At 38.2% G+C, this 20815-nt stretch overlaps 1 long non-coding RNA gene across 1 annotated transcript; it reads right to left on the bottom strand.

Moving 5' to 3' along the window:
• Positions 1-1586: 1586 nt before the first annotated feature.
• Positions 1587-7241, bottom strand: LOC128119063 (uncharacterized). The gene is made up of 2 exons (XR_008221441.1): positions 4093-7241; positions 1587-3357 (listed from the first exon to the last, which is right to left on the bottom strand). It is a non-coding gene; the product is annotated as an uncharacterized LOC128119063 (long non-coding RNA).
• Positions 7242-20815: the final 13574 nt, after the last annotated feature.

Raw genomic sequence — 20815 nt, 5'->3', positions numbered from 1 at the left:
ATTGCTAGTAGTCTAATTTGGGTTCATCCTTGTGGATTCCTGGCAGTTTTCCTGGCACCAGGTTTCTCCCTAACCCCATAATGGCCTCCTCTATCAAGACATCTCTTTCATTTCTCTCCCTTTCCATTCTTCCCCCAACTCGGCCATCCAGATCCCTCAAGTTCCTGTCCCCCATCACTACCCCTCTACCCCCCTCACCCTGGTTTACCCAGGAGATCTCATCTATTTCCCTCTCCAGAGTGATCCATGCATCCTTCTCAGGGTCCTCCTAGTTACCTAGTTTCTCTAGGGCTGTGGATTATAGCATGGTAATCCTTTGCTTTACATCTAATCTCCACTAACGAGTGATTACATACCATGTTTGTCTTTCTGAGTCTGGGTTACCTCACTCAGGATGATTTGTTCTGGTTCCATCCATTTGCCTGCAAATTTCATGACATCATTGTTTTTTTTAACCACCCAGTAATATTCCATTGTGTATATGTACCACATTTTCTTTATCCATTCTTCAGTTGAGGGACAACTAGGTTGCTTCCAGGTTCTGGCTATTATGAACAATGCTGCTATGAACATAGTTGAGCACGTGTCCTTGTGGTATGTTTAAGCATCCTTTGGGTATATGCCCAAGAGTGGTATTGTTGGGTCTTGAGGTAGATTTCCATTTTTTTTTGAGAAACCGCCATACTGATTTCCAAAGTGACTGTACAAGTTTGCATTCCCACCAACAGTGTAGGAGTGTTCTCCTCACTCCACATCCTCTCCAACTTAAGCTGTCATCAGTGTTTTTGATCTTAGCCATTCTGACAGGTGTAAGATGGTATCTCAGAGTCGTTTTGATTTGCATTTCACCAATGACTAAGAAAGTTGAGCAATTCCTTAAATATCTTTCGGCCATTTGAGATTCTTCTGTTGAGAATTCTGCTTAAATCTGTCGCCATTTTTAAATTGGATTATTTGGTATTTTGATGTCTAATTTCTTGAGTTCTTTATATATTTTGGAGATCAGCCCTCTGTAAAATGTAGGGTTGGTGAAGATCTTTTCCCATTATGTAGGCTGTCGTTTCATCTTATTTACTGTGTCCTTTGCCTTACAGAAGATTCTCAGTTTCAGGATGTTAATGTTTAATTGTTAATCTCAGTGTCTATGCTACTGGTGTTATATTTAGGAAGTGGTCTCCTATGCCAGTGCATTCAAGGCTACTTCCCAATTTTTCTTCTATCAGGTTCAGCGTAACTGGATTTATGTTGAGGTCTTTGATCCACTTGGACTTGAGTTTTGTGCATGGTGATAGATATGGATCTATTTGCAATCTTCTACATGTTGACATACAGTTATGCCAGCACCATTTGTTGAAGATGCTTTCTTTTTTCCATTGTACAGTTTTGATTTCTTTGTCAAAAATCAGATATTCATAGGTGTGTGGATTTATGTCAGGGCCTTCAATTCGATTCCACTGATTCATGTGTCGTCTATTTTATGCCAATACCAAGCTGTTTTTATTACTAAAGCTCTATAGTAGAGCCTGAAGTCAGGGCTGGTGATGTCTCTGGAAGTTTCTTCATTGTACAGGATTGTTTTAGCTATCCTGGGTATTTTGCTTTTCCATATGAAGTTGAGTATTGTTCTTTCGAGGTCTGTGAAGAATTGTGTTGAGATGTTGATGGTGATTGCATTGAATCTGTACATTGCTTCTGGTAAGATTGCCATTTTTACTATGTTAATCCCACCGATCCAAGAGCTTGGGAGATCTTTCCATTTTCTTATAACTTCCTCAATTTCTTTCTTCAAAGACTTGAAGTTCTTGTCATACAAGTCTTTCACTTGTTTGGTTAGAGTTACCCCAAGATATATTATCTATGGCTATTATAAAGGACATTGTTTCTCTGGTTTCTTTCTCAGCACGTTTATCAATTGTACATAGGAGAGCTACTGATTTTTTTAGTTAATCTTGCATCCTGCCACAATACTGAAGGTGTTTATCAGCTGTAGGAGTTCCCTGGTAGATTTGGGAGTCACTTATGTATACTATCATATCATCTGCAAATAGCGAAAGTTTGACTTCTTCCTTTCCAATTTGTATCCCCTTGATCTCCTTTTGTTGTCTTATTGCTCAAGCTAGAATGTCTGTCCAGGACCTTCTGGCTTTCAGGGTCTTAATTGAGAAGTCGAGTGTAATTCTGATAGGTCTGCCTTTATATGTAACTTGGCTTTATTTTTTTGCAGCTCTTAATATTCTTTCTTTATTCTGTATGTTTGGTGTTTTTATTATTATGTGAAGAGGGGACTTTTTTTGTCCAGTCTATTTAGTGTTCTGTAAGCTTCTTGTGCCTTCATAGGCATATCCTTCTTTAGGTTGGGAAAGTTTTCTTCAATAACTTTGTTGAATATATTTTCTGTGCCTTTGAGCTAGAATTGTCCTTTTTCTATCCCTATTATTCTTAGGTTTGGTCTTTTCATGGTGTCCCAGATTTCCTGGATGTTTGTGTTAAGAATTTTTTGGATTTAACATTTTCTTTGACCAGTGAATCTATTTCCTCTATTGTATCTTCAATGTTTGAGATTCTCTCTTCCATCTTTTGTAGTCTGTTGGTTATGCTTGCATCTGTTTCTGTTCATTTACCCAGATTTTCCAATCCCAGAATTCCCTTTGTTTGTGTTTTCTATATTGCCTCCATTTCAATTTTCAAGTCTTGAATTGCTTCCTTCACTTGTTTGATTTTTTTTCTTGGTTTTCTTTATGGGATTTATTGATTTCCTACATTTTTTGTCTTTTTCTCAATTTCTTTAAGGGAATTTTTTCATTTCTTCTTTAAGGGCATCTGTCATCTTCATAAAGTTATTTTTAAGGTCGTTTTCTTCTGTTTCATCTGTGTTGGGATGTTCAGGTCTTGCTGTTGTAGAACCACTAAGTTTTGGTAATACCATATTGCTCTTTATGTTGTTGAATATATTCTTACTCTGCCATTTACCCATCTGGGTTTGTGATAATTATAGGTACAGGTGTTGATTCTTGTGATTTTTTTTTTGTGTTGGATGGGTCTTTTGTTCCTTTAATTGTCTTTTGGCCTGAATGGACAAGGGTTCTGCTGACTGGCTGGTTGTCAGGTCAGCTGGGATTTATATGGGTTTGTATGCCTAGATCCAGGGTATCGTCCAGTTCTTCTGGCTGGTGTGGGCTTTACTTGTGCCTATGGGGTTTGTTCTTCCAGCTGGTGTGGGTTTTGCTTGTGCCTGTTTTCCCAGCTGTTGGGGGTGACATTTGTTCCTATAGGATCTGTTGATGTTGCTGGAGAGGGCTGTTCACATGGAGGCTGCTCTTCTTCCAGTTGGTGCAGGTGGTCCTTATTGCCTGTTTTCTAACGAGAGTAGGAAAGGGGTTGATTTGTTGGGTGGAGAGTTTGGGGAGGATCTTGGAGGAGTTGGGGTAGGAGAAACACAATCAAAATATATTGTATAAAAAAAATCTATTTTCACTAAAAAATAAAAAATAAAATAAAACTTTAAGAACTCATATTCATAGTTGCTGGGAGCTAAGATGTAAATATACCATTTGGAGGAAAACAATTCTACTTGTTGCAGTAATAAAATAATTGATAACATTAAAGTTTAATTCATAAGCTAACCTTAATATCCATTTGTCCATAAATAATAAATAAGTAAGTAAATAAATAGAGCATAATGAATAAATATTTCTTTTGTAACAAGTACATTAGTAAATGTATATGAGGGTTGAGAGAAATGAAAGATCACTGTTAGGCAATCACCACAATAATAATTATAATTGGAAAATCCTACAATTTTTATGTGCTATAATAATTTGTGGGTAAAGCTGTAGGAGAAACAAGAAATTTGCACAATCTGAAGGTGTTTATGCAGAAGTATTTAATAATTACAAAGTGAATATTATATTTACTGTAAGAAAACTTTAACCTAGTGATCAAGATTAACTAGTAATGAATCACATTAAGTAACTCCAATAGGATATACTCACATGTACATAGCATATTTTAAGTGTTGTTACTGCCCAAATGGCAAAACTGCTAATAGAGTTAATGTAAGCTATCAGAAAATAAAAACGAATTCAGGCTTACCTTACTTCAAAAGGCTCGATGTCATGAAATACAAGAAAGCACTGGGAAACTTCAAGACACTAAGGTAACATGACAACTAAATGCATCTTGGGTTGGATCCTGGAACAAATAAAAGATGTAAATGAAAAATAGTGGATGAAATGCCAATAAAGGATGGATTCAATTGTTTTCCACAAAGGATCATTTCCTTGTTTTTGTAACTATGCTATGACCATGTAAACTGCTATCAGTGTAGGAAGATGGACAGAGAATCTATGAGAATGAGCTGGACTCGGTTTTCAATTTCCTGTAAGTTATAAAAATATTTCAGAAAAAATAATTTAAAAGATAAGAAATATATACATTCTTAGCGGAAGGCACAAACATTCATTTTGGATTTGTTAAAACTTCAAAGAGGGAATGATTGCAGCTCTAGGAAGGAGTAAAACTTTGCCAGACAGAAACAGGTGTGGAATGGTAGAACACCAGGCATGGACACAGTGGGCCGCTAATACTAAACGCTTTAATGGGCCGCTAATACTAAACGCTTTAAAGGGCAGTGAGTACAATTCTGATTCTTCTTGACTCCATTTCTGTTGGTAATATTTGGATTTTGATTTATTCCATTTTTCCTGGTTTTGTGAATACATTTGCACAAGTCTTCACAAATCTCTTTCTATATATATTTGTGCAAGTCTTCACAAATCTCTCTCTCTTACACACACACACACACACACACACACACACACACACATACACACACACACACACACACACACACACACACACACACACACACACGTCTGAGAAAGAGACAGGAGATATGCCTTTTTCTTGAATCCATACAGGAAGAGTTATTATTCTGCAATGCAAACTAGGTTGTGAAAGAATTACTTGCTAAAGCGTAAAGTTAACATTTAAAAGAGTAACAACTTTGCTTTCCCATATAACATGGTTTATGTGGAAATATTCAGAACTGTCTCTGTTTATTGTATTTTCTATTTCTTAGAATTTGTCCTTGGAAGTAAATTTGGATAAGGAATTGTTCAGAAAAATGCTTCAGTTGGGGAATTGTTTCCAAGTCCTGTAAAATTATCTTTCAAGAAAATTTCATGTTTCTGATTGGTCCTCAAACTTGATAATGTCTTGCTTTAGAAATAATGTTTTAATTCATATCTTTGTTCCCAGGAAGTATAAATATTTGTAAAACTGTTCTTACAAATTAAAAAAGGCTACTGATAATATTCTTTGCCCACACATAGAAAAGTCTAAGACTCTATTGGAGTTATTATTTTAACAATTAACAACGTTGTCTCCAAGAAAGTTTCTTAGAAATATCTTTATAATTAGGAGCTCATATTCTGTTTGTTCATCATTAACTGGTATAATAAGGTTAAGACAATATCACCAGCTGAAAAGAGAGTCACTGAAGATAAGCTTGTAAAAGTAGACAGTATTTGTTGTGAAAGGTCTTAAATGCTACTCTAAAGAGAGAGGAAAAAGTTTTGCACATGAACTTCTTTCCTGTTTACTCTATTTGGTAAAAATACTTAAAATTTTGCCCATTTTTATTTTCTTTTACCTGTAAAGATGGAAAACTTCTGACTCTCAAGAGAAATTCTGTTCTACCAGTTCTTAAAAGATACAAAGTTGTAGAAGTCTCTAAATTTTTTGTGTTAGTTTCATGTGCTGTTATTAAATTAAATCATTTTTTTCTATATTGAAATGAATCCTACCGACCATGTCATACCTAGTGTGCTATTCATATGAGTCTCTGTTCCCCTAGTTTCCCCTTGTGGGTTCTGATTCATATGAGATTATCATATTAATCTTACCTTCTTCATCAGTGTAAATGGTTAACATGTCCCAGGTTTAATCTCAATCTCTCTCTGTCTCTGTCTCTGTCTCTCTGTCTCTGTGTGTGTGTGTGTGTGTGTGTGTGTGTGTGTGTGTGTGTGTGTGTGTGTATGTCTCTGCAATACTGGAATTAGAACCTAGGGCTGGATGAATACTAGGCAAATGCTCTACCACTGAGCTATATTCCCAACCCTCTTGTATTTTACATAAGGTAGGGTCTCATACTGTAGCCTAGGCTAGCCCAGAACTCACTTATGCAGCTCAAGCTGACTTCAAACTCCAGGCATTCCTCCTGTCTCAGTCTCATGAGCATTGGAATTACAGGTGTGTGTGCCCACGCCCAGCTCCTGTTTAATTTCAATGGCTGCCTGCAAAGGTTCTACACAAGACAATTAATCATAGATTGGAGAGGGTTAATGGGTAACTACCCCCTATGAATTATTAGCTATTGTATCCACTGAGGAGCACACCAGCTGCAGGACTCGAGCTGAGTGGCCCCTGTACTTTACCTGGCCAGCACAGTAGAGCTGATCTTGGTGCTGTAGGTGTGGGTGAGTCAGTCCCGAGGGTTTGAGAGCAGAACTGACCCCCTTGCTGCTTACTGCATAGGGTGAGCTAGCTGAGGTGGTGCTGGAGAGCTGACTCTGGTGGTGAGGATAAGGGAGAGCTGGTGCACTGACCAACCCAGCAACCACCCAGGCCCAGAACCAAGGCTTTGAGTTGGCCCATCCCAACATCCACCCCATCTATGATCTGCTGGAGCAGATGAAGGGGTCAGTTCTGCAGACCCAAAACTGCAGGATCTCCATGACACAGGATAACAACCGGATATCCAGGAGGAGTCCCAGTGAGGGCCCAGTATTGCTAGTGTGGCAGAAGCCAGAAGCCTTGAACCAGACCAATGACTCATTGCAATGAACATTTGCAAGTAAAGATGTATGAACTAAAGGGTATACTGTATGACTCACTGCGTCACACTGCACTTTCTACAACGAGATTTTCCTTTTTTTCTTTTCTTTTGAATTTTTTTTTTATCTTGTGAGGGAGGTTGCAAGGGCAGAGGGAAGATGGGAAGGAACAGGGAGATGAGTGGGATTGAAATGTATGATGTGAAATCCACAAAGAATCAAAGAAAAGTTAAATTTAAGAACATAAACTTCCGAGCCGGGCGGTGGTGGCGCACACCTTTAATCCCAGCACTTGGGAGGCAGAGCCAGGCAGATCTCTGTGAGTTCGAGGCCAGCCTGGGCTACCAAGTGAGTTCCAGGAAAAGGCGCAAAGCTGCACAGAGAAACCCTGTCTCGAAAAACCAAAAAAAAAAAAAAAAAAAAAAAAAAGAACATAAACTTCCAAAAAAGGTAGTTCCCCTTAGCCAACACACTGATAAAGGGGAAAACTAACAAGGCAAAAAAAAAAAAAATTAAACCAATGTATAATTGAACAAACTACTGACAGAAAAATCATCACCAAATGAGTTTTAGTGTAATTACACAGGGAAATTATCTTTCTTCCCAGGCCCTTTTTGTGTTTCCCAGCAGTACTGTCTCAGTGAGTACAAGTAAGAAAATGATTTATTTCCCTTCAGGAGAGGCAGAAAAAAATCATTTACCTTTGTGGAGTAAGGTTGGAAGGGTTTAGCAGGTATCTTAGTTTCTTCTGTGTACCTGTGATAAAATACTCTGACAAAAGAAACTTAAAGGTTGGAAAGTGTTTACTTTAGCTCACAGTTCAAGGAAAGGTCAGGACAGCAAGAGCTTTAGACATCTGGGCACATTACATTCACAATCAGAAAACAGAGAGGGATAAACACATGCTCCTGCTCAGCTGCCTTTCTCCATTTATATAGCCCAGAATCGCCTGTCTAGAGAATGGCAACACCCAGAGTGGGCTGGTCTTTCTACCTGAACATACTCAAGATAATCCCCACAGGCATGCCTAGAAACCCATCTGCTAGGTGATTCTGGAGTTGATGAGCATAGTATTCTCCATCCGTTTTAGAGGATAAACTGATAGGGCTCCAACTCCTCTCCTGGGATACTATTAATGAAGCTGATATGGGAGAATTTTTCTGTCTTATGCCTGAAAGAAGCAGAGAAGTATCATGATTCCCTGCTAGATTGGTGCAGAAGACTGATGGAGAGAGCAGATCTTTCACCTTACTTGCCACCAATAATCCAGAAGGAATAAAGAAGAAATGAAATTAAGCAGATTTGCTGTCCTCCCTCCCCATAATGTCAGTAGGGTCCAACTGAGGATTGACTTTCTTTCTAATCTAGTGATTTGATACAAGTCAGTATTGTGCTTTATAACTCCACGACACATAAAAACTAGAAGAGTGCGGCCGGGCGGTGGTGGCGCACGCCTTTAATCCCAGCACTCGGGAGGCAGAGCCAGGCGGATCTCTGTGAGTTCGAGGCCAGCCTGGGCTACCAAGTGAGTTCCAGGAAAAAGGCACAAAGCTACACAGAGAAACCCTGTCTCGAAAAACCAAAAAAAAAAAAAAAAAAAAAAACTAGAAGAGTGCAATGTTGTTCAACACTACGGATATCAGGAGCCACTGAAACAGGATGAGTATCTATAAAATGAGAAGATGAAATAGAATTCAAATTATCATACCATAATACACAAAATATCCAGGATACAAATGAAAATTAATCACAACTTGAACAACTAAAAAAATCCAGATATTGAAAATGAGATTACAAATGTTAGAATTATTTGATATTTTCTACAGTAATCATAAAAATGTTTCAATACGAAATTGTAAGCATTCTTGAAAAAAAATGCTATAAAATTTCAGATAATATATATAAAATAAGGAAAATGACTAAAGAGCACTTATAAAATGGAAAAATATAACAAAAGATGTATCAGACAAAATAATGGGTGGACGTGAACTCAAAGACATATCAACATAAATCATTCAACATGAAAAACAGAGGGCATAGACACTTAAAACAAATATGAACAAAGAAAAGACCTTTGAGAATAATAACAACAAAAGTTCTGCCTTTTAAAACTCAAATCGCCAAAGTAGAGACATGTGGGAGTCTAAGAAAATGGCCAAACAAAAAACTACTAAAAATAGAATCAATATGTGGTGGGCATAATTACAAATTCAAAGTGATAGTACACTATAAACTGGAACAATCAACTGAGTTTTATACTAAAATACATTACAAATACAGTTTTCAGCAAATACAAAATTACTGAGATAAATGCAAGGTATGACATACTGACCAATGAAAGAAGGCAAATTTAAATGACATCATAGTTTTCATCCGAAACCATGAAGTTCAGTGGGAACAATCACATTTTTACAAGTACAAAAAGTAATTCTCAGTCATGAAACTTGTATCTGAATGAAGAAGACACAAGGCATTCCGCAAAGGAAAAAAATAATGCACAAAAAAGAGGGAGAATTTATTGCTAAGACACCTCCCTAAAACCTGGCAGAAGAAACTTATCCCAGGCTGGAGAGATGGGTCAGCAGTTAAGAGCACTGGCTGCTCTTCCAGAGGTCCTGAGTTCAATTCCCAGCAACCACATCGTGGCTCACAACCATCTATAATAGAATCTCATGTCCTCTTCTGGCATGCAGGCATATATGCAGAGCACTCATACATAAAATATAAATAAGTAAATTAATAAATAAAAAGAAACTTATCAAAAAAGAAAAGACATATAATGGAATAAATTTTAAAACTGCAAGGAAGAAAGTATATTAGAATTAGTAATTAGCTTTTCATCATGAATTGTTTAAGTCTTACTTTGTGGATGAAGCACAGATTATAACATCTCAGGTAGAACTCTGCTTACAGACCAAATAATTAAGATAATTATATTTTGAAATTGTGATGGAAAGGGAAAATTAAATGGAAGTGAATTTTCTACACAGTATTAAAAATACCAAAAGTTAGCTGGGCAGTGGTGGCACACTCGGGAGGCAGAGGCAGGCAGATCTCTGTGAGTTCGAGTCCAGCCTGGTCTACAGAGCGAGATCCAGGACAGGAACCAAAACTATACAGAGAAACCCTGTGTGGAAAAACCAAAACCAACCAACCAAACATACAAAACAAAAAAACCCCACAAAAGTTAAATGTCTTTATTATAATAACTAGAATAGCCTATAAAAGAGTTACATAGTGGTATAATTAACAACAATATAAATAAACTTAAAGATAATTTTAATTATTTAAGTAATGCAGAACACTGCAAAGAGAGAGAAAAATGAAATATATGGACCAAACACATAAAGTTTAAAATGTCTATGTAATTTTAAGCATAAAATTTAAAACTTTTAACATATCAGTCACATAAGAAAATTACCTTAACAACAAAATATGTGTATAATTTCCCCTATAATTAACATAATAATTGTGATAAACTGAATATTTCCCACTCAAGGTCAGGAACAAGGCAAATATGCTCACATTCATCACAGTTTTCCAAGGCATTATTATAAGATTTAGCCAGTGGAATAAGGCAAAATAAAGAAATGAGATGAAGCCAGGCGGTGGTGGCGCACGCCTTTAATCCCAGCACTCGGGAGGCAGAGGCAGGCGGATCTCTGTGAGTTTGAGGCCAGCCTGGTCTCCAAAGCGAATTCCAGGAAAGGCGCAAAGCTACACAGAGAAACCCTGTCTTGAAAAACCAAAAAAAAAAAAAATGAGATGAATACAAGTTGGGATGAAATCAATATAAACATTTTCAGATGGTATAATTAATAATGAGAGCCATCCCAAAATTCAAAGAAAAATATCTTAGAATTATTAAATGTGTATGAGTATAAGAAGAGCACAAAATACAAGATCTCATATGACACAAAATTATTTGTAAATTTCTCAAAATAAAATCAAATCCATAAAGAATAAAACTAACAAAACATGTATAGAATCTTTAGGGTGAAATGACAAAACCTTTTTGGTGAAAGAAACTGAATGAGCCAAATAAGATGATTAATGGTTAACAAGATAACTCAAACTTATGTGTGACTCTGGAAGACAAGAATTGGGGTAGCAAAAGACAAACTTTGCTCTACAGTTAAAAATTGAAGAGAAGCATCTGAAAACATGGAACAGATGACAAAATAGGTTAAAAAGCATGAGGCAATACAGAATGGGAAAAGATCTTCACCAACCCTACATCTGACAGAGGGCTGATCCCCAAAATATATAAAGAGACTAGACAGCAGAATACCAAACAATTCAATTAAAAAATGGACTACAGAGCTAAACAGAGAATCCCAAATGGCCAAAAGACATTTAAGGAATTGCTCAACATCCTTAGTCATCAGGGAAATGCACATCAAAATGACTCTGAGATACCACCTGTCAGAATGGCTAAGATCAAAAACACTGAAGACAGCTTATGTTGGAGAGGATGTGGAACAAGGTTAACACTCCTCCACTGCTGGTGAGATATCAGTATGGCAGTTTCTCAGAAAATTGGGAATCAATCTCCCCCAAGATCCAGCTATACCACTCTTGGGCATACACCCAAAGGATGCACAAACATACCACAAGGACACTTGCTCAACTATGTTCATAGCAGCATTATTCATAATAGCCAGAACCTGGAAACAACCTAAATGTCCCTTAACTGAAGAATGGATAAAGAAAATGTGGTACATATACACAATGGAGTACTACTCAGCAGTAAAAAAACAATGACATCATAAAATTTGCAGGCAAATGGATAGAACTAGAAAATATCATCCTGAGTGAGGTAACCCAGACTCAGAAAGACAAACATGGTATGTACTCACTCATAAGTGGATACTAGATGTAAAGCAAAGAATAATCAGATTACAACCCACAGCTCCAGAGAAGCTAGGAAACAAGGAGGACCCTAAGAGGGATGTACGGATAACCTTGGGAAGGGGAAACAGAGGAGATCCCGATGAGTAAACAGAAGATGGGGGCGCAAAAGAGGGTAGGGGTGGGGGGTGAGAACATAAGGAACAGGATGGTCGATCTGGGGGAGGGACGGAGTGGGAGAGCAATGAAAGAGATATCTTGATAGAGGGAGACATTATGGGGTAAGAGAGAAACCTGGTGCTAGGGAAATTCCCAGGAATCCACAATGATGACCCCAGATTAGACTACTAGCAGTAGTGGTGAGGGTGCCTGAACTGGCTTACCCTGGTAATCAGATTGGTGAATATCTTAACTGTCACCATAGAGCCTTCATCCAGTAAGTGATGGAAGCAGATGCAGAGATCCACAGCCAAGCACCAGGCCAAGCTCTGGGAGTCCAGTCAAAGAGAGGGAAGAGGGATTATATGAACAAAGGGGTCAAGATAATGATGGGGGAATCTACAGAGACAACTGACCAAGCTCAGGGGAACTCACTAACTTTAGACTGACAGCTGTGGAACCTGCATGGGACCAGATTAGACCCTCTGCATACGGGAGACAGTTGTATAGCTGGGTCTGTTTGAGGGGCCCCTGGCAGTGTGATCAGGATCTATCCCTGGTGCATGAGTTGGCTTTCTGGAGCCCATTACCTATGGTGGGACACCTTGCTCACCCTTGATGGAGTGGGGAGGGGCTTGGTCCTACCTCAACTTAGCTGTCCCCCCATTGGAGAACTTACCCTGTTGGAGGAGGGAATAAGGGGTACGTCTGGAAGGGGGAAGGGGGGAATGAGAGGGGGATCTGTGATTGGTATGTAAAATTAATAAAAAAGGTTTTTTTGAGTTTTTCAGTTTTTTTATTTTTATAAAAATCAATATTTTTATTTTATAATTAATTTTACATAGCAGCCACAGATTCCCCTGTCCTCCTTCCTCCCACCCCCAAGCCTTCCCCCCAATCCATCCCCCATTCCCACCTCCTCCAAGGCAAGGTCTCCCCTGGGGAGTCAGCCCAGCCTGGTAGATGCAGTTGAGGCAGGTCCAGTCCCCTCCTTCCTGCACCAAGGCTGAGCAAAGTGTCTCAGCATAGGCCCTAGCTTCCAAAAAGCCAGCTCATGCACCAAGGACAGCTCCCAGTCCCACTGCCTGGGGGCCTCCTAAACAGTTCAAGCTCATCAACTGTCTCACTTTTTAAAAAGCAAGGCAAAAGAAAAAACACAGAGAGAAAAATAACAAACGCCTGGCATCTTCATTTTTGGCTCCTTGGTGAGAGAGATGCCAAAGCTACAATTAAAAGTTAATCCAAGCCCCTCCGGGGAAAATAGACTGACATTCCTAGCCACATTCCACCATAGGTGAGAACCTATGATTCTTGCAACCCTTAAGTGCAGTAGGAAGATTTGGTAGAACAATGATTCCCCCTGAGTAGCAGATCAACATTGGAGAAGATGTTTGTTTTGTTGTTTCTCATATCTTCAAGTGTTATGGCCAGGTGCCACCTTAAGAGGAGGCTCAATTTTTTTAGAAGGAGGTGATGTAGGGACTTGATAAAAAGAAACAGTCACAACAACGCAGGGAACTTGTGGACATCTTGCCACAGTCTCTGAGTGGAAGTCAACGCACACACACACACACACACACACACACACACACACACACACACACACAGCACAGTCACGGAAAATGGTAGTAGCCACGTTGAGAATTTCAGGTAGCAAGCAACTCAAGCTGTGAAAGGTGTGGTGGTTTCTGGTCCACTTTGTGTGGCAAAGAAAAAGTCCCATCATCTGAGAATGAACACGGAAACTGATAGTTGTAAATACATGGCCAGCAAATTGCTTGGGTGCTGAAGCTGCCTTCCTGCTATGTGTGCTTTGTTGCCAGGCAGAAGTTTGAACTCTGAGCCTAAGTCCAATGAATTACTGGATTTCTTCATCCTTGGGTTCCTTCAACTGTTTACTTCATCCACTCTCCGATGCACTTTACAGTTTGGATACGAAGCACCCCTTAATGTAAAACTGGGGACTTTTAGAATGAATACAAGCCAACTAGGTCTACAGATTACAAAGCTCATAGCAGCTAGAAGACTCTCTAGCACAGAGAAGGGGATTTGTTTTTAAGTAAATGTAAACCTGCACTACAAAACTGGTCATTTAGCAGCCTATGACTCAGCTAGCACAGAACCAAGCTGAACAGTGAGAATGACAAGAGATTCCAAGAGAATCCACTACTCCTCCACCTGGCACACTCAAATATGAGAAGACCTAGGAGTAGAATTCTTGCATTCTTTGTCTTTAAAAAACAAAGCCTGAAAGATAACCCAGCAGGTAAAGGCACTTGCCATAGAGCCTAAAGACGTGAGCTGAATCTCCAGGACACATGGTGAAAGGAAAGAACTGACTCCCCAAATTTGTCCTCTGATCTCCATACATGTGCTATTGCATGCACACACCATGTACATATCCATGTATGTACACACACACACACACACACACACACACACACACACACACAGAAAGTAAAATGTAAAAAGTTAACAAAAATAAAATGAAACAATCTCTTTTTTTAACTTTTGTAATTGTATTTTAATTTCCCCCTTATTTTATTTTTTTATACTGTGCTTATCTTGATAAAGATAAATAGCATTTGTTTTATATGTTTCTTTGATTAATAGGACCTTTTTTATTTATTGCTGTTTTTCCTCTCACTTGTCCTCACATTCTCCTCCTCCTCTTAATTTTACTTTTTCTTCTCTTAAGATTCATTTTTATTTTTAATTATGTATATGTATATGTATCTGTGTTGGGCTATATGCATATGAGTGCATTTGCACCTGGAAGTCAGAAGAGGGTATGAAATCTGCTGCAGCTGAAGTTAAAGACAGTTTTGGGCCTCTGAAAGGGGTGCTGGGAACCAAACTCTTTTACAAGAACAGTATTCATTCTTAGGCCCTCAGCCATCTCTTTAGTCCCTTTTAATTTTCTTATATTTAAGTTTTTTTCTTTACTTTCCCCTTTCCCAGCCCTCTTCTTTGATTTTGTTTGTTCATTTATTATGCATACCATTTCCTTAGTTAATTTTAACCTCATAAATTAATATTTATTAGTCTTACTATTTTTTCCTATGGTTACTGGAAGCAGTAGTTGGCTTTGGTTTTCATTTTTAAATTATTATATTGTTTTATGTGTATGAGTGTTTCACCTGCATGTATATATATGTACTGTGAGTGTGTCTGGTGCCCACAGAGGTAGGAAGAGGGTGCCAGATTCCTTGGAATTGAAGTTACAGAAATTTGTAAACAGTCATGTGGGCACTGGGAATTGAATTCAGGTCCTCTGCAAGAGCAACCAGTGCTCTTAATCACTGAGCTTTGATTTTAATTGCATGTTCATATGTGGTTTGGTGTTCTCATGACAATTTGTTTTCTCTATTCTGAGGGATACTAAGGCTTGAGTAATGCAGGATGCTTACTGGGAATACCCTCAAATAAAAAGAAGATATACCTATCCCAAGAGATGTACAAATGAGAACAAAGAAACATATTAATTATGAAAAATCAAGGTAGCACGTTTCCTCCTAGAGGTCACAAATCCTCAGTAACTGAATCCAAACATACTAAAATGGTTGACATATCAAAGAATCAATCTAATTTCAAAAATTAGATGATCAATGACTTCAAAGGGAATTTAAAAATTCAGATGAATTATGTAAGAAAATCAATTCAGGGTATATAGAAAAATGTAGCAATATGGACGAGAACTTTAGGAATGAAACTGAGATTCTGAAAAAAAAACAAAACAAAAATGCTGGAAATGAATTGCTCAATAGGTCAAATAAAAAAATGCAGTGAAAGTCAATACACTAGATGAAACAGAAGAAAAATGATAATAGAAGACACCAATAAAACATAACATTCAAACAGTAATAAAAAAAACACAAAAGCAATCATGGAAACTACTTTCAATGATTAAGAGACAAAACCTAAGTGTCCGTAGGAGCCAAGATACAAATTAAAGGCATAAAAGAATCTGTTTACTGAAGTTATAGCACAAAACTTCCCAAATCAAGGCAAAGGTGCAGCCATGTACTTCCAGAAGGCATTTAAGACACAAAATAGGATAAGTAAAGACCCTCTTTACATCACAGTGTAGGGGAAATGTTAGGGCTACAGAGTAAGGACATTATGCTGAATTTGTAAGCATAATGTCCTTACTCTGTAGCCATAACATTCGCTTAAAAAGACAAACTCAGAAGAACATTAGATTTCACAATGGCGATCCTCAAAGACAGAAAATGTTATTACAATTTGTTTCTAACCCAGAGAATAAACTGCCAACAAAGGTTACTATATTCAGCGAAATTATCTTTAAACATGGTCGAGAAATCACAATAAGATAAGCCTTGAGATCATCACAAACCAAAGCAATTCATGAACATTAAAGCAGCACTGGGAAGATAAGTAAAGATATCTCACCAGATACTTCCTGCTTTCCTAGCAAAGAATTAAAACAAAGCATAAAAATAGCAAAGCATAGAACAGGATTTACGGAAAGAGGAGCTGCACTGGCAATAAGAGTGGGCATTATGAAACAGAAGCAGCCCCAAGTTGTGGCAAGCAGGTATCTTCAGTCCATTGCCATCTAATTCCCTTCCGTTGCTCCCCCTCAGGAGTGATGACTGTCAGCTCTCCTGACTCATATGTATGTATGTATCATATGCTTTTAGCCGAAGAAAACTCCACAGAACGGGGGGGGGGGGGGGGGGGGGGAGGGGCTAAGATTACAATGACAGTAATGTTAATGAGTCAAAATTCATCTTCAATCAGCCCAGTGAGCTAGAACCAACCGAAGCTATTTCTCTTTGTCAGAGTAATTTTCTAAAGTGCCATCAGATGAGCAATATGAGAACTGTGTCTTCTTTTTGCTTACACTGGTGTTAGCAAGTTTTGAGGTATAAGACTGTACAACATCACCTGTCCCCTTATTTATCAGACACTCAGTACTCTTGTCTCCATTGCATTTATCTACCTGCTACCTAATATATCACTATACAAAGAGAATGAGGAAAGGTAGTTGTGAAGAAATGGGACAAACAAATAGGAACTAGGAAAGAGTCAGTTATCTAGAACTCAGTAAATTAGTAATTATATCCCTAAGATGAACAGGGGAAAAAGGAAAAGAGTGAACAATGTTTGAACCAATCAGGAAAATGAAGAACAAAATTACAGAAATCCGAAATATAGCTCAAAAATAATGATGAATATAAGATGGCTTCACTCTCTAATTAAAAGATGCAGGTTAGCTGATTGGATTTGGAAACAAAATTCAACTGTTCATTGTTTACAAAATTGATAACAATGTATTTACTTTCAATTGATAACACTAGTATGACTGTTTCTGCCGGGCTTCCCTAGTCCATTTCTGTAGGATGATCATAAGTATCTGATTTGTTGATGTTATCTATCTGCTGCTATGTGTTATTTTATTGGAAGCCTCAGCTAAGACAGAAGGGACCCTGTGCTCAACTCAGAACATTGCATCAATGGGATTTCCTCAGTTGACTTTTGTTAGGTATTTGTAAGCCCCTTATTTGATAATATCACCTATATTTGCTCTGCCAGTTAGGATACTCCAGTTGCCTCTAATTGTCCTAGTTTGCTTTCTATAGCTGGGACAAGTGACTAAAAGCAACTGGGGGAGTGTGGTAGTTTGAATGTAATTGGCCCCCAGAATCTCATAGGGAGTGGTACTATTAGGAGGTATGGCTTTGTTGGATTGGGTATGGCCTTATTGGAGGAAATGTGTTGCTGTGGGGGCAGACCTTGAAGTTTCCTATGCTCAGGATACAGCCAAGTGTCTCAGTCACTTCCTGTTTCCTGCAAGATGTAGGACTCTCAGCTACTACTCCAGCATCATATCTGTCAGCACTCCACCATGATCCCTGTCATAATGATAATGGACTGAACCTCTGAAACTGTAAGTAAGACACCCTAATTAAATGTTTTCCTTATAACAGTTCTGGTTATGGTATCGCTTCACAGCAATATAAACCTTAACTGAAACAGGGAGGAAAGGGTTTATTTAGCTTATACCTCTCAGAAGACAGTCCATCACTGAGGGAAGTCAAGGCAGGAACTCAAGCAGGACAAGAATCTGGAGGCAGGAACTGAAGCAGAGACCATGAAGAAACACTGCTTACTGGCTTGCTCTTCATGGATTGCTCAGCTTCCTTTTTTATACAACTCAAGAACACCTCTTCAGGGATGGCACTACCCATAGCTGGCTGGGCTCTCCCACATCAATCATTAATTAAAAGAAATCCCACATAGACCTGCATACAGGCAATGTGATAGAGGCATTTTCTTAATTGAGTTTACCTCTTGCAAGATGACTAGCTTGTGTCAAGTTGACAAAAACCTAAGTAGCCTACTATTTGATGGTTTGAGTACCTGATTTGATGATGTTTTGCTATCTGCTGTGTCTATCTATTAACTACTTGCTACTTGTTCTTCTTTTTCTTGTTATGTACTTAATAAACCCACTGTGGTGGTTTGAATGAAAAATGTCCCTCATAAGCTCAGGTTTTGAATACTCAGTGCCCAGTTGGTCATGTTGTTTGGAGAGGTTATGCAACTTTCAGGAGGTACAGCTTTACTAGAGGAATTACATCACTGGGAGCTGGGTTTGATAGCTCATAGCCTCACCCCACTTCCAGTTTGTTTTCTCTTCTTTATGTTTGTCATAGAAGATGCGACCTCTCAGCTTTCTGCTATTGCTCGCTGCTGGCTGCCATGCCTTCCTTGACATTATTGACTTCCCTTGGAACTCTAAGTCAAAATAAACACTTCCTTCCATAAGTTGCCTTTGTCATGGTATTTTATCACAGCAACAAAAAAAAAATAACTGATACACTCAGTTATGCCAAACTTAAAGGATGGCGATTATAAATAAATCTTTGGAGTGTACAGAATAAAAGGTCACAGATCAAATGGTTTTAACAGACATTTACAGAATCCATCTATCATCTGTAGAATATACATTCCTTTCAGAATCCCACTACTCTTTTCCAAAAATATATCACAATTTAGGATACGAAAACAATGGAAATTATACTAACATAGATATTGAACCATAAATTCTTGATTAGTGAGACACTGAAGAAATCAGAGCAGAAATGGCAAAACTCAAATTACGTGGAGATTAAAATATAACAGAGCTTTCTCAATACAGCAAAGTCAGTTTTATGGGGTAAGTATATAGTTATGAGTAATTACATAAAATCAGTTATCCCTAATAAATAATCTAATGTTGTATTTCAAATTCTTATAAAACCAAACAAATCAAACCCCGTAGTACACATAAAGATATAATATGGTATAAATTAATGAAACAAAATCTGAAGGAATAATGCTAAGAAATAGTGTAACAAAAATGGATTCATTAAAAATACAAAAATATTGATAAACTCTTAGTCAAACTAACCAAAATAGTTAGTTTGAATATTTTTGAAAGGTTATGTTATAATAACTAGAAAATCAAAAAGATATAGATAATAGTTTAGGAATAAAGAACCTACTAAATCTGAGCCAAGTGAATCTGAACTATATAAACGAGTAGGTAGGTAGGTAGATATTATGTTTTAAGTACATTATCCTTCCTTACCATCAGTGACTAGTGCAATAAGTAGGACATATTTCTTGTTTTACTATTTTATTAAAAATAGATTTTCTCACATAATATATCCTGATTGCAGTTTCTCCTCTCTCCACTCCTCCCAGTTCCTCCCCACCTCCCTTCCCATCTGGATCCACTCCTTTCTGTCTCTCATTAGAAAACAAACAGGCTTCTGAGGGATTAATATAATATAATTAATATAATATAATATAAAACTATAATAAGACAAAACAAAAACTAACACATCAAGGTTGGACAAGACAAGAGAGAGAGAGAGAGAGAGAGAGAGAGAGAGAGAGAGAGAGAGAGAGAGGAAAGAGCCAAAGAGAAGGCACAAGAAACAGAGAACCACTTGCTTGAAAACTCAGGAATCTCATAAAAAAACATTAAACTGGAGCAGGCCTGTGCAAGCCCTGTACACAAGCCCTGTGCCTCAGTCGTTGTCAGTTCATATTAGCTTTGTCATGTTGATTTAGAGGGCCTTGTTCTCTTGGTGTCCTCCACCCCCTCTGACTCCACGTTCTTTCTGCCTCCTCTTCCATAGGGTTTCCTGAGTCCTAAGGGGAGGGAATTGATAAAGACATTCCATTTAGGGCTGAGTGTTCCAAGGTCTCTCTGCATGACATCTAGCTGTGGATTTCTGTATTCTCCCCCTCCCCCTGCCTGCCGCAGAAGGGAGTGTCTCTGAAGAAACTCAACAAGTCACTGATCTATGAATATAGGAGTCATTTTATCACTACCTTTTTTTTTTTTTTAGAGCAGTAGTATTTGGTTTGACCCTAGGTCCCTGGGCTATGTAGTCTCTGGTTCTTGGTCACCCAAGCAATGTCGGGTATGGGTTCCATCTCATGGAGGGGCCTTAATCAAAGTCAAATCAGACATTGGTTGGTTACTCTCACAAACTTTGTGCCATCGTTCCCTAGGAAGCTTCTACTATAATACATTGTGTATCGAGTGTGTGTTCACCCGGGTCCGTGGAAAAAAGGCACAGAGCACTTTCAGGATGGCTTTAGTCTTTCCAGCTGCATGGGGATCAGCCTCTCAGGACTCACTCACTTATAGCTTAGCAAAGGGCTTTTTTTTTTTTTTTATTGTTTTCCAATTTACACCTTTAGCCAGATAATTTCTGTATCCCAAAACCTCTAATCTAAGCTCCCCAAAGGAACAATGCCAAATGCAAATTCGCCATTAAGGAATATCACGGTTTTCCGGATTGTCCCCAAGGCAAGTTTTGCATAGGCTTTGCACCTTTAGAAAACTCTCAGGCAAGATTCACATAGAAGGATCCAGAGACAAAAGGCAGCAATCACAAAAGGCAGATTAAAGCTAGATGCTAACAGTCTGGAATCAAACCACC

The sequence above is a fragment of the Peromyscus californicus genome, unplaced genomic scaffold (genome assembly GCF_007827085.1).
Source record: "Peromyscus californicus insignis strain IS unplaced genomic scaffold, ASM782708v3 Scaffold_10__1_contigs__length_136768540, whole genome shotgun sequence".
NCBI lineage: Eukaryota > Metazoa > Chordata > Mammalia > Rodentia > Cricetidae > Peromyscus > Peromyscus californicus.
Note: the sequence above shows the minus strand (reverse complement) of the source record. Positions and strands in the feature narration are given on the sequence as shown.